At 39.6% G+C, this 16719-nt stretch overlaps 1 long non-coding RNA gene across 1 annotated transcript in view; it reads left to right on the forward strand.

The window, feature by feature from the left end:
* Positions 1-13045, forward strand: part of LOC138739944 (uncharacterized) — a 59637-nt gene extending 46592 nt beyond the window's left edge. The window contains exon 3 of the long non-coding RNA XR_011342592.1: positions 12102-13045. This is a non-coding gene — a long non-coding RNA (uncharacterized lncRNA). The remainder of the gene's footprint in view (positions 1-12101) is intronic.
* Positions 13046-16719: the final 3674 nt, after the last annotated feature.

Raw genomic sequence — 16719 nt, forward strand, 5'->3', positions numbered from 1 at the left:
TGTAAAGCTCATTGAAAACTGCAATAAAATGCAAGAAGAACTGAATAAAACCACAATAAATGTAAAGCTCATTGAAAACTGCAATAAAATGCAAGAAGAACTGAATAAAACCACAATAAATGTAAAGCTCATTGAAAACTGCAATAAAATGCAAGAAGAACTGAATAAAACCACAATAAATGTAAAGCTCATTGAAAACAGCAATAAAATACACAAAAACTGAATAAACCACGATAAATGTAAAGCTCATTGAAAACAGCAATAAAATACACAAAACTGAATAAACCATTAAAAAAACGAATAAAATTGTAACATTATGGCACTTTGTCATTAATTCTTTGAATGTGGGTCCAGCCTTTCTCTCTTGTTCTTACTGCGGTGTCTGTAATTAAAAGTACACAGAAGGGACCATCCCAGGCAGGTTTTAGTTGATCCTCTTGCCATGCTTTTACATATAACCAATCACTAGATTTTAATAAAATGAATAACAATCTGACTTTCCTTTGTGTTAGTGTAAAAATTGTAAAATGAAACACAAACCATATTTGCATGGGTTTTGAATATGTTAGACCTTATTAAAATGCAGTTGGAGCTGCTTGTCTGTATGGGGCACAACCCTCCAATTTGTTAGAGTGAGTACATAACAGACATTGCAGCACAAGAGCCCCTGCAAGAGAACTTGAAACATATTCAACCTTTAGTTCTGCCTTAAGTAAAATGCCTTGTGCCACAGCTCACAGGAGCTGGCCTTATTTAAAACAGTCTGTAAAACAGGCACCAAAAAAAGTTAAAAGATGTTCTTATGAAGATTGCACACACAATAATTTAAGTACAGGCTAGTTTCTATTATATTCCACTTAAAAGTTCTGCTGCATGAATCCTGGAGCTTGTGGAGTCATTATTGAATCAAGAAATATTGGTACCATGCCAATCTCATTCTAACATGCCAATTTCTCCAGTCCTTAAGTCAAGATGTACTGAATAGCATCTGGTACAAGATCTGTGAGTTCTTAATGATATTATTATTCTTATGCACCCAATTGTTCTGAACTATGCCACCAATTTAAATCATATTCCACCTATTGCAGTACTCACACAGCACCATAGACCAGTTCGCAGGTTTATTTCTCCATTAAGCTGAATCCAGTTGCGCAGGGTTTACCTCCGTGATTATTTACAATGTAACTTCCGCACTACCGGATTTAAATATAAACCTGATGAATGGGGGAAAGTTATCATGAATTAAATAACAGCGGCAATACAGAGAAATTGTGCTGAGGCATTAATTTCACTCCAGAGGAAAATGCACCAGAGAAATGAATGATTAAACTTATAGGAATCCCCATAGGAATCCCCAGAGGTATCTTTATTCTCCAGAGGTGGGTGATCTTTAAACTCACGGACCTTGACTGCTGAATGTGTAGAAGAAATGTATTAAATGTGTTGATAGGGCTCCATACCTCTAACTGCAAGACAAGAGCCTGAAGCCTCAATTTCAAGTGCCACAGTGCACTTAAAGGGACATGCACACTCCCCCTTCAACTGGCTGATCCAGCCACTTTACACATCAGATCCTTTCTTTATCTCACATACACTTAAAGTTAAGATGTATAGAACTCACCCTATTTGCGCAAACATTTCTCCCTGCAAATGTTATAACATCACTATTCTCAGGTAGTCCCTGTGCAAAATCACATTTGAATACAATTTATTTCATAAATTGGAATTAACTGGTAGTTAAATTCGCTAATTCTACAGTATTGAAAAACGATCATTTATGACATTTAATTTTTAGCATGAATTTTAATCAATATTGGTCAGTGACTGAAGTGGGAAGTCGTGATTTATGAAATTATCTCTGGTCTCTACTCTCCCACTCCCTGCACTTCTCCCAACATTCAGGAGCTGGCACACAGTCCCTGCCTTTTCCATGTTACTCATCTACTATTACTTTAACTGCTTGCATCAAAATGTTAGCCTTTGCTTTCTGCTTATCCTCAGATGTCTGGACAAATGCTTTTTGTGTGATCTGTAGAAGCTGGGTTATTCCCTGCTCATGCCAATTTTCTGTCTTTTGTAATTTTCAATGTCTGGGGCTGAGTTGGTAACAAAACCTGTTAGTACCAATTGTTCCCCTGCTGGGGATTCTATGTCGAGACCCCCATATTGTATATATATTTGGTCCCAAAAATTGGTCTAACTGTTCGGCACATCCCTGGGGATCTTCTATCAGGGAGGTCAGTTCTTTCTTAAAGTTACACACTTCAGTACTGGTCAGGGGCACATTTACGAAACCGAGACCCTCTCTCATGGGAACTTCCCGCAGCAGTGGTCTCATCCAATTGGTTTCTGGCTTATTAGGTCTGGGTTCCTGCTCCCTGGGAAATGAATCAAAGGGTTCTGCCCTTTCTTCCTGAAGAGTCTCACGCTGTTCTGAATTAAAGTTACCTCTCTCTCCTGCCAACAGAGGTGGTAATCGAGTGCTTTGTGAGCAAGTTATCATACCACTCCTGCTCTCTTCTCTCTTCTCTAGTGGTGGGGGAGGTGGGGAAGGTGCAGAAGGGTAGGTCATAGGAGGGGAAGGAAAGATAGGAGCCGGCATAGGAGGAACATAGGGTGGAGGGAGGGAATGTAACACATCCCAACCCTGTGATTCAGGGACAAGAGGTTCCTCCTCTCTCTTATCCCTGGATTCTTTCTCATTCAAAACCAGCTGTTCAATGGATCCCTTGAGCCAGCAGGCTGCATATTCCCTGCTCTCAACATTGTCTGGCTGGTTTTGATAGAGCCATAAGTTCAAAGCTTCACACATCCATTCATCCTCGGATCCGAATTTTGGCCAGTACACGGAGCTCCCTTTAACCGGGTATCCCACCCATTCATTACAACAATATCTGACCGTCGTCAGTTTGTCTTTACCGCGGGTCTTTCCTGTGCCCCACTCAGATAACATCATCCCAAGCGGGCTGTACGTAGCTATCTGGTGGTCACGTCCTGTGTCAGGACTCTCATCTCTACTGCCCGCCATTCCCATACTTAGGAACAAGTAAAATACTCTTACCGAGTTCTGGCAGTACTGCTCTAGCGCGCGTCCTTCCGCCGTTTGTTCTCAATGCCTCTTCTCGGATATCACTCGCTTCTTCCACTGACCAGCCACCCGTCGCCCGTGAGTCCAGCTGAATCAGCCGGGGTGCACCTACTCTCGTCGTCGGGGCACTCTGTCAGTGGAGGGAGTGTGATCCCGGACGAGCCCCCATTTGTTAGGAATTAAAGTACCTTTAAAGAAATTGCTCGAGACAAAAATTGAGAACAAAGAACATTTATTACTACAACAATGCAAAGTTGGGTGCTTCCCCTTACCCTGGGAATACACACACATACTGGGGCTCACCCAACTTTTATACAGTCAATTTCAGTATCAGAATGCCCTCCCCCTTACATTCTTCTGCCCCCTGGATGGGTTTGGCATAGGTAATTCTTCCTGCCTACGTGCAGTTTCAGTACACTTGGAGGACCAGGGGGTATCCTGTGGGTGTCCCATCATGTCATTGTCCTTATTCACACCTTCCTGATTCTCTGGGCTACAGTCTCTTGATATGCAGAGTTGACTCATTCTATCTAGGGTTGGCTAATTTCATATGTATAAATCTGTGTATGGTTAGCTAATTAGAAATGTATGACTTGGTACTTCTGTCCAGGGCTAGGAGACCCTTATCTGATCCAGACTACCTCAACTTCCTACATTCTATTGTACCTTACCATTCCTTATCTTAGTCCTATGGTCTTGTCACAAAGGATAGAAGATTCTTATGTTAATCGTGCTGACTCTGCTTTCCTGCATCCTAAGCCCCAAACTTATCCTGTTTGAACTGGTTTCAGCCATTTTACTGATGAACTTTAGTTTCTTCCATGTTCATAATTTTAGGTCAATTTTCCCATCTCTCACAACGGAACACCTAATAGCCTAAATATACCTGAGATTGTCTGATCTCGGAAGCTAAGCAGGCTCAGGCCTGGTCAGTACTTGGAGGGGAGATTGCCATGGAACACCAGGTGCTGTAGGTTTCTGTGAGGGGCGCTGGACAAAGTGGGAACTCTCTGTCTGCCTTATGGTTGACAAAGTAAAAGAATTTCATGCATGTTACATTCTAAATCTAGTATTAAGTTCCAATAATGGAATCTTTACCTTCATTGGCTGTTTGGTGCTCAGTGGTGAGGAGAGGCAAATGCCACACCAAGAGCTGGTGTTGAAGGGGGTGTAGCAAGAGGCATGCTTGTGTAGGATTTTTGGCCAGAGGCTGTGGAAAGTGTGGGGAACCTGACCCGCACAACAGTTATTACTTGATCCCACAGCGTGCTCCCCTCCTTAATCACTTCAGATGGCACTTGCAGGGAGTTGTTAACCAAATACTGTGTGGACAGACTGACCAGAGTGATATTGTCTAGGTGAGAAAGCCAAATATAGGAGCCCCCCTCATCTGAAAGCTGAGTAGTCATATGGTTAAATACTCACTCGACAGGTGCTGTAATCTGTCCACCAGCCCAGCCAACTCCTTGATGGAGTATTCCTGGGTCTCTACAACTTTGTGCTGGCCCCTTTCCCATCTGCTCAGACCCTTGCCATTTTTGGAATTGTGGAATTCCTCCAGGAAAGAGAATATGTGGTGCTCTATCTTCTCTCCATGGGAGTCCAGTCTGTTGACCCAGTCGACTGGCCTGGCATGACTTATCAGCCTCGCTACCAAATGGCTGAAGCCCTGATGGTTGTTGGTCCATCCAGGGATTTTATATTCTGACCCAGGGTTCCTTCCCTATCTGTGGGTCATCTCCTGCTGCCCCCATTTGTGAACAGCTACACAATAACATATGTATCTGGCAGGACACACATTCATTAGAACCATCTCACACATGGTTAGTACTCCATGTGTGTCCAGCTAAAACTCTTAGAATCACAGTGCGGCTTTCGCGCAAACAGAGGAACTACTGACATGGTCTTTGCCCTCAGACAGCTCCAAGAAAAGTGCAGAGAACAAAACAAAGGACTCTACATCACCTTTGTTGACCTCACCAAAGCCTTCGACACCGTGAGCAGGAAAGGGCTTTGGCAAATACTAGAGCGCATCGGATGCCCCCCAAAGTTCCTCAACATGATTATCCAACTGCACAAAAACCAACAAGGTCAGGTCAGATACAGCAATAAGCTCTCTGAACCCTACTCCATTAACAATGGCATGAAGCAAGGCTGTGTTCTCGCACCAACCCTCTTTTCAATCTTCTTCAGCATGATGCTGAACCAAGCCATGAAAGACCTCAACAATGAAGACGATGTTTACATCCAGTACTGCACGGATGGCAGTCTCTTCAATCTGAGGCGCCTGCAAGCTCACACCAAGACACAAGAGAAACTTGTCCGTGAACTACTCTTTGCAGACGATGCCACTTTAGTTGCCCATTCAGAGCCAGCTCTTCAGCGCTTGACGTCCTGTTTTGCGGAAACTGCCAAAATGTTTGGCCTGGAAGTCAGCCTGAAGAAAACTGAGGTCCTCCATCAGCCAGCTCCCCACCATGACTACCAGCCCCCCCACATCTCCATCGGGCACACAAAACTCAAAACGGTCAACCAGTTTTCCTATCTCGGCTGCATCATTTCATCAGATGCAAGGATCGACAACGAGATAGACAACAGACTCGCCAAGGCAATTAGCGCCTTTGGAAGACTACACAAAAGAGTCTGGAAAAACAACCAACTGAAAAACCTCCGAAAGATAAGCGTATACAGAGCTGTTGTCATACCCACACTCCTGTTCGGCTCCGAATCATGGGTCCTCTACCGGCATCACCTACGGCTCCTAGAACGCTTCCACCAGCATTGTCTCCACTCCATCCTCAACATCCATTGGAGCGCTTTCATCCCTAACGTCGAAGTACTCGAGATGGCAGAGGTCGACAGCATCGAGTCCACGCTGCTGAAGATCCAGCTGCGCTGGGTGGGTCACGTCTCCAGAATGGAGGACCATCGCCTTCCCAAGATCGTGTTATATGGCGAGCTCTCCACTGGCCACCATGACAGAGGTGCACCAAAGAAAAGGTACAAGGACTGCCTAAAGAAATCTCTTGGTGCCTGCCACATTGACCACCGCCAGTGGGCTGATATCAACTCAAATTGTGCATCTTGGCGCCTCACAGTTTGGCGGGCAGCAACCTCCTTTGAAGAAGACCGCAGAGCCCACCTCACTGACAAAAGGCAAAGGAGGAAAAACCCAACACCCAACCCCAACCAACCAATTTTCCCCTGCAACTGCTGCAACCGTGTCTGCCTGTCCCGCATCGGACTCGTCAGCCACAAACGAGCCTGCAGCTGACGTGGACTTTTACCCCCTCCATAAATCTTCGTCCGCGAAGCCAAGCCAAAGAAAGAAAAAGAAAACAACTATATAGATATTGACATCGAACCCAGGTTGGATTCCAATATCAGTGTCCACCTATACTCTACACACTCACACATATATACCCACTCCACAGACAGGGACTTTCACACACATTCCCGGTTCCTTGTACCAATGGGGGTAAGGTTCTCTACAAGCACTGATCAATCACAGTACTATGGCTCAGTTTACGCATAGTGTACACCTTACCCATGACACTTCCAGTGATGTCCACAGCAGTGATCTGGCGTAGAGTGATGTCCGGAGCTTAGACCATAAGGAAGAGAGAAAGAATGTGCTATGGATTGATGTTATATACAATTCTGATCTGGGTGTCTAGCTAATAATTGCCCTATGTATTTTAAATGAACCAAAGGCAAGGCCAGAGTCCAACTATTATTGATAGGTGATGTGACTTATGAATAAGTTTTAGATAGGGAGGACACGTGACCACTTGCAATCCATAATATTCCAGACAGGCAGTGAGGCCACATGTTTCTCAACCTATCTCCTTGAGCGCAGTTTTTTGCATTACCAATAACTGCTAATTCTATCTCGCCTGCAGGAAAAAGAATTTCATGGTTGTGATGTCATGTATGTACTCTAAAAATAAATCTGTACTTTGAATGTGATTTTTTTTTGTCTTTTTCCCAAAACATGGTAGCCTAGCACGAGATGGAATAGGTTTAAGGTAAGATGAAAAAGAATTAAATGGGAGCTGAGGGACACAATTTTTACACAGATAGTAGCAGCTACATGGACTGATCTGCTCGAGGAAGTAGTTGAGGTGAGTACAATTGCAGTGTTTAAAAGACATTCAGACAGGTGCATGGATAGGAAAGGTTTCATGGACTATGGACTAAACACAGATAATTAAGACTCATTTGGCTAGACAACTTGCTTAGCATGAGCCCTGCCCTTAGGAATTCACGTACATATAAGTACATAGTAATCTCAAGGCAAGAGTACTGGAGATCTTGTCCTTGACAGTCTTCAGGGGCTGCCTTATGAGTTTTCAGCTGAATGCCTGAAAACCAGCTGTTGTGAGAAATTCAATTAGAGCTTTGCAACAAAGCCTGTTGTTCCGAAACAGAGTGGAGCTAAATGAAGGATCTGACAGCATGGTCTTTCCAATTACACTGTGGAATTTCACCATCATTTTTGAACTTTATAAAAGGCAAGATGTAATGACCTTATAACAGAGAAATGGTGCTTCTGAGTTTCAAAGCTGCAATATTTCAACATTCTGTATCTTTGAAGAAGGGGGAAAAACAAGACATTGATTATTTCTGGTCAAAGGTTACTTAAGGTTAAAGGTTATGAGCACCTATGTCGTGTTCTGATGAATGTTTAGTGACATGTGGTAAACAGCAATAAAACTGAGCAGAGATGATAATGGATAAAACGTCCATTGATGTGAAGGTAGATCAATCAATCTTTCAGCTGACTAAAATCAGAAAGCTGGATCAGCAATATCAGAGCTTTGGTTGGAAGTCATAAAATAGGAACTTGCTTAGAAATGTAAGATTTCAGAACACAATTTTAGGAATGCTATACAATTGGACATAACAAAATAAACATAATGTTCATTTTAACAAAATGAAGCAATTGACTATATCCATTCTTAAAAATAACTTTTTTGTGACATTTTAACCATGATTTTTTTAATCTGTCCAACAATTTTCATATGCATTTTGCTTCTCTTCAATTATTTAATGTAAAAGACCTTCAAATTAAACATAAGCACAGTTGGTGTTGCAGTTGGTGCAACGTCTTTATAGCGCCAGCGATCAGGACGAGACTTGGGTTCGAATCCCACGCTGTCTGTAAGGAGTTTGTACATTCCCCCCATGTCTGCATGGGTTTTCTCCCACTGTTCAAAAATGTACTCAGGATGTAGGTTAAAGGGGAGTAAATTTGGTGGTAAGGACTCGTGGGCTGAAAAGGCCTGTTAGCATACTGCATGACTAAACTTTAAAAAAAATACTTGATAGCTATTTTTGTAAGTTTAAAAGTTACATTTAAATTTCAATCGCTTTTGTTGTTAACTGCTAAATATTTCTTTGCTTGTGTGGTTAAGATTTAGTAGCTCATCCTTGGTTATCATAGCGCAATCTATTTGCTCTGGTTTTTGTAAAGTCAAGCATGAAGAACTACAATAAGTTTCCCAGTTCAAAAACGATAAATGTGCTGACCTGACAACTCAGTTATAATTAGTGTATGACAATATTGAAATTACATTTGGCTCAAGTAGTATTGATGGTTCAAATAGTTTATTAGCAAAGGTGTCATTTTTTAACAAAAACACATTTCAAAGTGACACCTATCATTTTCCTCAGGAAGATAGTGATTGATTAACCATCAAATAAACAGCAAAAATAAGCTTAAACTGCCAATGAATGGTCAGGCAACAGAACATTTTTTTTTCCCTGAACGCTTGGATGAGGAAATAAATATAGTGTGAGCTTTTTCTATGCAAACATAACACAACCGCTGTATTGCAGCGAAATGAAACTATATTTGTATGTCAATTGTGATGGATATATATGGGTAAGGCATTGTGAAATTCAACCCTGCATATTTTATTCCTGTACAGGTTGTACCTCTCTAATCCGATGCTCTGTGGTCAAGCAACTCCTATGGTCCAGCATGTTTTGAATCTGACCCTATTAGTTTGTGGATCTGTCACCAGGGCGGCGCTGTTGGGAGCACTAATGCACCAAAATCTGTTTACTCTGCAGCAGAGTGTTTTGTTGATGCAGTCCTGTTAATTTATTTTATTCAGTTGTATGTTAGCCTTTCAGGATGTCATCCAAGAGACTAGGAGGAGCAGAAAATGGTACTAGTGCTAATAGACATTCCCTTAAGGGTCAATTTCTGTGCTCTGGCATTTTCTGTGGTCCGACAATGGCCAGGTCCCAACGTCGCTGAAATAAAGATATATTGAGTTAGCATTTTCAGTCTTTCTCACAGGATTAAAAATTTTACATATTTGAGGACATGAATTTAAGCTGGAGAGGGGGAATTTAAAGGAGATGTGTGGGACAATTTTGTTTTTTGTTACCCAGAGTGTGGCAGGTACCTGGAACCAGCTGTCTGGAGTAATGCTGGAAGCAGATGATATAATAGTAATTGAGAGGCTTCTGGATGGACACATGAATATGCAGGAGATGGAAAGAAATTTATCATGTGCAAGTAGAAAAAATTTAGTTTAATATCAGCATCATGTTTGATGCAGACATGTGGACCCAAAGGACATTTCCTGTGCTGTACTGTTTATGTTCTACTCTGGATACATCTAAAAGATTAGCTTGTATTGTTCACAGCGATACTTAATCAACAATGGAAAAAAATAATCAAATTCAATGAAAAATTCTAATTTTTATCCCCAGTTTTATTTCTGCAGCAAATACTTTAAATACTTCAACGTGATTTTTTTGCACTGAGGAAATTCATTGATGCCGTGAGATGACACCATCATGAAGAGCTCTTTGGGGCATTCTTGTTAAGCATCCACTTAAAGGCAAAGTATTGGAAGGTTCTAATTTCATATCAGAATGCAAGAAGGATTTGACAACATTGCTACGAGATTGTGGCTTAAAGCTCCTGTTAATATAGCCTCAACCTCATGTAGCTGAGGACACATTAAGCAAGAGACAGAAATACTTCATCTCTGTCCCTGACCCCATTGCTGCTGATTATATTCTTCTGGCAGCTGGTACAATTTCCTAGGTGCTTTTTACTGTTACTTCAAAGCATGAATGGCCACAGGAACCAAGTGATAGATCATGGAGGAATTTCTACTGTTTTCAAGGCCTTCAGACAATACAATCGCTTGCAAGTGAAGTTTTGTTTTTAGCTAGAATAACCCTTGTAATAATGTACAAAGATTACTTATTTGTAGTAAATTTTTGTTTTTTTTTAAATCTTCCTCTTCCTATAATTTGATCTTTAAACATAGTTTGAGAATATGGGCACAATTTAGAAGATTTTTTTTGTATTTCAGAATTTTTCTCTATTATATCTAATCACCTTTTCCTACCTTCATTTTAATGATTGGTATAGATTGGGAATTAAATGCTTCAAAGACCTTTTCATTTAAAATAATTTTGCTCCTTTAATTTTGAACAATTGGTTGTAAAATTTAACTTATTATTTGAGATATTTAGAAGTCAGGCACTTTGTTCAATCTCAGATCCCTGACTTTCCACGAATATTCTTGATTTACGTTTTGATTTACAACTTTCTCATAAAGGTTCAATATCTCTTATTTATAACAACTTGTTTGATGTAAAAGAAAATGACCTCATTAGTTAAGATCGAGAGAGTCTGGGAACAGTATTTGAATCTTTCAAGTTCTGATGAGGTTTGGGATTCCATTTGTAATCTTTCCACGAATATTCTTGATTTACTTTTTGATTTACAACTTTCTCATAAAGGTTCAATATCTCTTATTTATAACAACTTGTTTGATGTAAAAGAAAATGACCTCATTAGTTAAGATCGAGAGAGTCTGGGAAAAGTATTTGAATCTTTCAAGTTCTGATGAGGTTTGGGATTCCATTTGTAATCTGATTAATATTACCCCTCTTTGTGCACAACATTGTTTATTACAATTTAAAGTGCTCCATAGAGTACATATGTCTGAAGTTAAATTATCTCAATTTTATTCTGATATAAATCCTCCATGTGACAGATGTAAAATTGCTCAGTCTTTTTACATTCATATGCTTTGGACTTGCCCTAGTTTAGAAAAAAAAAAATTTGGAAAGATATTTTTTTCAATTATCGATGATTCTTAAGGTAAAATTGGAACCTTGCATTTTAATTGATCTTTTTGGATAATTTCAAGATGATGATGTTTTATTGACTTCAACTCAAAATTGAATTTTATTTTTTTACTTCATTGATGGCCAGATGAGCAATTTCGATTAAGATAGAACAGTAACACTCCACCTACACACACACAATTGTTAAATAATATTACGTCTTGTTTAAGTTCAGAAAAAAAAATAGATATGCTATAAAAAATTCAAATACTAATTTCAGAAAGATATGGGCCCCTTTTATGGACCATTTCCACAATCTAAAGTTTTAGGATTATTATACCCTTTGATGCTGTGCTGTCTATTTCCAGGTTGACATCACTTGATACCCACATACTAATTTAATTCCAACATTGTATAGTGGTCGGCGTTTTGAATTAACATTTTTTTTAATTGTAATTTGTATTTCAATATATAGTTTTATTTTTTTTAATTTTTGTATTATTTAAACTTCAATTAAAATATCTTAAAAAGAAAAGTAATAATGTACAACTGGGGAAAAAAAAAATAAAGCTTGGGCATGCAGAACAAGTTCAGCTGCTGAAATAGAAAGGAGAATGAGATGCTGTCAGGCAGAGTCTAGATCAGGCCAGCGGTGCACTGAATGTAATCCTCCTACCAGAAAGAGAATTCAGTGAGCAATGATTATGCTTCATTAAGGATGTTCACACTGAACTCTGCCATATGGTAGAAATACATTTGTAACCCAAAAGTAGGGTTAACAATGCCAGAGGTTGCAAAGTCTCAGTGGAAATGAAATTCGACTCATTAATGTTATATGCAACATCTCACTTGTCTTGTATGTATTGTTACACATTTCAGTTCAATATATTTTATTTTTTTCTTATAGGAGACTGGCATATGAGAATATCACCAACTGTTGCAGATGAAGGAAATACCAAGAATTCCAAACTTACTGATAAATTCAGGAATTCATTTGCTATTAGTTTGCTGTTACTTACGCTGCACTGAAATCTCCAGCTTTGGTCTTAAGATGGAGGCAGGTGCTGAAATCTAGATAATGAGGTGGGATGAACATCAAATTTGCCATTCCCACCCCAGTCTATCTTGGGTCTTTCTCACTTTATTCACCTTTTCTATTTCTTCTCATCTGTTTCCCCTCCTCCATGTTACTGAGATCAATTACCTTTCTCCACCTGGTTCCATCTGCCTATCATCCACATACCTATCCACCTGGCTTTTCTGTCCCTTGATTCTTTTTTTTTTCTATCCCCTATTATTGCCCTACCTGGTTATGTTTGCCCATCATCCATCCCTTATCCATTTCAACTGAAGACCTTCCTGCTGCTGTCTCTACCTGTTTCTGGCTCAACTTGCCTATATTTTGTCTTTATGTTTCCCTCTATCACCTGCATTTTCTATGTCACATTCCCCCTACCCCCTCTGGTTTCAGCTGCCCAGCATCTTCCCACTTCAATCTAGTTCCACCTATCACCCACTAGGTTCTGTCTCATTCCTCCCTCTCACCTTTTCCTTCTGCACTGTCAGATCAGATGCAGGGTACTAACCTGCCTTCAGAGATGCTGCCCAACCCATTGAGTTTTTTTCCAGCAATTTACCTTTTGATCTTAAGATTCCCAGCGTAAATGCCAGCTTTAATATTTGAATAGTCTCAGCACCATGCTAAAAGCAAAATTGCTGCATCATATTGACCATTGACTCTTCCATGCTTTAACCAATACATGCTACCTTGACTTCATGCAATCCAGCCATGTAATTGGCCCCCAGTTGCTGCATCTCAGTAATCAATAGCACATTTTGTGTAGCCCGAACATGACTGTCATTATAATGCTCAAGCTGCATAGAGCTGGTTCACTGGCCGCATGTAAACATCTAATGTGTCTGGCTAATCATATAGCACAATGGCCATACTTGTTTTTGGGTTTAATTTGCTTCTTAGATATTAATTTGTCTTAATAAGTGAAAATCTGTCAAAAGTTCAAACTTTTTACATCGTAACACTATTTTATTTAAAAATAGTATGATCCAAAATTTAATGTTCTAGATCTTAAAATTCAGTATTGAACAATGTATGTCCAAAGCTGAAATGCCAATATATAAATAACACAAAACGCTACCTAGAGAGAAAATAAATTTAATTACTGGAATGCTAATTTTATTGAATATCTGAGCCTTTAAAAGTCACCAAAATAATACTGACCGTGAAATAAATATAGACAGATGCATGCAGGCACAAAGGTTGACAGTGAGGCAGTGAAATACAATTAGAATGCTATATCCTCCAAAATTTAACCATTTAACCATTTAAAATGATATTGGTGCGTCCAATGAAGAAAAGGCACAGTGCTGAGAGCTCAATGACCCCTGTTAGATTTATAGCATTGATAACAATTGATGTAAGATACATTTGAGATTATTTCTGCAAAATTGCACCATAAATACTCATTTAAGAAAGAGTATGGACCATTTCTTGAAACTTCAATGAGACGATACGGATCTGTGCAAACAAATGATAATCCTGAAAGGTCTTCTTCATTGTATTTTTCATACAAGATTTTTTTTTCCAAACAGATGAGTTGAGATGAGTGTCCTTGATTCTTGCCTTGGGACTCGATATCCAAACATTTATCACAGTAATAGGTTACCTAATGTAATCCCCGCCTTTCCTGGCTGACGTGATCCCATTACACCTCGATATGCTGCTTTGACGTGGCAGAGAATTGTGCAGGCAAACTCCCTCCACATCCTGCACTTCAAGTCAAGTTTATTGTCATCTGATTGTAAAAGTACAACCGACAAAACAGCCATCTCCGGTCCTCGGTGCCAAATATGCAGTCACATAACTAGGCAAAACACACATACAGACAAATAATAAATATGCAGGACAAGTATTTTATTTATAAAAATCAATCAATCAATCAATCAATCAATATTGTTTTGTACAAATGAGAATCTCTGATGGCTGGTATGAGCAATTTCTTTGGTCATTCAGTGTTCTCACTGCCCAAGGGAAGATTTTTTTCCTCATCCTGGTGGTGCTGTCTTTGATACTTCTGTATCTCTTACTTCTCCACTGGCGACAACATACAGCCCAGCAGTCCGCACAACTTTGGGATGTGGGAGGGAAAAGGAGCGTGTGAAGAAAACCCACACAACCAAGGAGAAGACATGGAAACTTTGCCCTGACCGCAATGGAGATAAAGATTAAACCTGGTCACTGGAGCTGCAAATCTGCTGCTCTACTTTCTGCATCTCTCTGCTGCCCTGATGCAGGTTTACTCTGCTGCATTCTTTCAGCTTACATTTCTTCTTATAGAGCCTTGCTCAAGCCTGCAGTAGAAGTGATACAAATATCTTCTGCCGAAAAAAGATACAAAATTACTGTTGTGGTGTTTCTACTTTAAACCACAAGAGGTCAGATCTTGTACATGTAGTATAAGTCACCCACAATCAGTCCCAAATCTGTTTAATACATCAAAACAAGGTTTATTTGCAGTCCCAAATAACTTTCTTTCAATGTAGAGGGCTAACTGCATTGACCCTATTCATTCACAATTCAGAGATGTGGCCTGAGTGGTAGCAGTCAAAAGACCCCAGCCTCAAAGTGGACTTGATCCTCTGACAAAGGTCTGCCTCTGGTTTTACTGACTACAAATCTAAAAATAACTGTATAGCATTCAGAACTATTGAAAAACAAAACTTCAGCTGAAATAATTTGCAAAGAATTAAAAATAATTATTGGAAAAATTGATAATAGTGAAATAAAACATCTCCAAGTATTTACAATTAAAAACATTAATGCAGTGACATGAGAAAAAAATATTAATTTACTTTTGAATCATCTACTCTTCAGTCAGCACTGAAATACTGATAACAGTACTTTGTTGTCAGATCCAAGAAATGATGCCTTAACATCATGCTGAGATTTTTTTCCTGCTGAACATTATCTTAATCAATTCAGAACTTGTTTCAAAATACATTCAAAGATTCCCTGTGATGGCAAGAAATTATGCACTTGCATTCATACTATCCCCTCACCTCCAGTGAAGCCCCAAACAGTCCTTCCAACTGAAGCCACATTTCACTTGTGAAGCTGCAGGTGTCTGGTGCTCCCGTTCTGGCCTCCTCTACATCGGAGATACTTCACACAGACTGGGAAACTGCTTCATTGAGCACCTTTGCTGTCCTCCATGGCAGCCCATTTAAATCCCGCACCTTACTCCCTGACCAATATGTCTGACCATGGCCTCATGGGCCACCTGCAGATTGGAGAAGTAATAACTCATGTCTTATTTCAGCATTCTCCAACAAGATTGCATTATCAAGATGGCAGCAGATGATACTAAGATAGATGGTGTGTTGTGGATAGTGAAGAAGGTTTCCAAATCTTGCAGAGAGATTTGGGCAAGTTAGAAGAGTGGGCTGAAAGTTGGCAAATGGAGTTTAATGCTGACACGTGAGTAAGTTTTTCAAATTGTGCAGAGAGATTTGGGCAAGTTAAAAGAATGGGCTGAAAGTTGGCAAATGGAATTTAATGCTGACAAGTGAGTAAGTTTTTCAAATTGTACAGAGAGATTTGGGCAAGTTAAAAGAATGGGCTGAAAGTTGGCAAATGGAATTTAATGCTGACAAGTGTGAGGTGTAGATTTTGGCAGGACTAATCAAAATAGGACATATATGGTGAATGGTAGGACATAAAAGAATGCAATTGAACAGAGAGATCAAGGAATAATGGTGCACAGTTCCCTAAAAGTGGAATCTCATGTGGATAGGGTAGTGAAGAAGGGCTTTGGAATGCTGGCCTTTATAAATCAGATCTTAAGAGTATAAGACAAAATGTAAAAATTGTACAAGGCATTGGTGAGGCCAAATTTGGAATATTGTGTTCTGTTCTCGTCACCAAAGAATGTGAAAAAAAATAGAGAGAATACAGAGAAAATTCACTAAAATTAGACCTGAGTTTCAGCACCTAAGTTATAGAGCATAGATTCTCAAGGTGGGTATGGAATATTTTAGTGGTACATAGGAATATTGTGGGAAATAATTAAACAGTTGGTTTGAAAAAAATAAACTCGTTATATTGGTGTGAAAGATGTGACTTGGCAAAACTGTCATTACAACAGAATCGTGGTAACTTCCAAATAAAATCCCTTTGGTTTTTTTTTTATTTTCATAACGTGTTTTTGCTCTTCCGATGTTTCTCTGTTGTTTCTCCATTGTTACCCTTATTTTAACTGTTGTTATCCTTGATGAACATTTTTTTTTCTGACCGGTCTTATTATCATCCATTCCAAATTATCTCATTGGTGATGAGGATTCCAAATTATCTAAACTATCATGTCTCCATCCACACTCTTTTACTTTTTCAATTCAGTAGAGAATTAGATCTGTATGTATTGTAATAGCTTATTGATAGAGAAACGGGGGGGGGGGGGGGGGGTCTGCCCCAGGCACCAGCCTGAGGGGGATGCCAAAATCAGAAAAAA

Source organism: Narcine bancroftii, chromosome 7, assembly GCF_036971445.1.
Source record: "Narcine bancroftii isolate sNarBan1 chromosome 7, sNarBan1.hap1, whole genome shotgun sequence".
NCBI lineage: Eukaryota > Metazoa > Chordata > Chondrichthyes > Torpediniformes > Narcinidae > Narcine > Narcine bancroftii.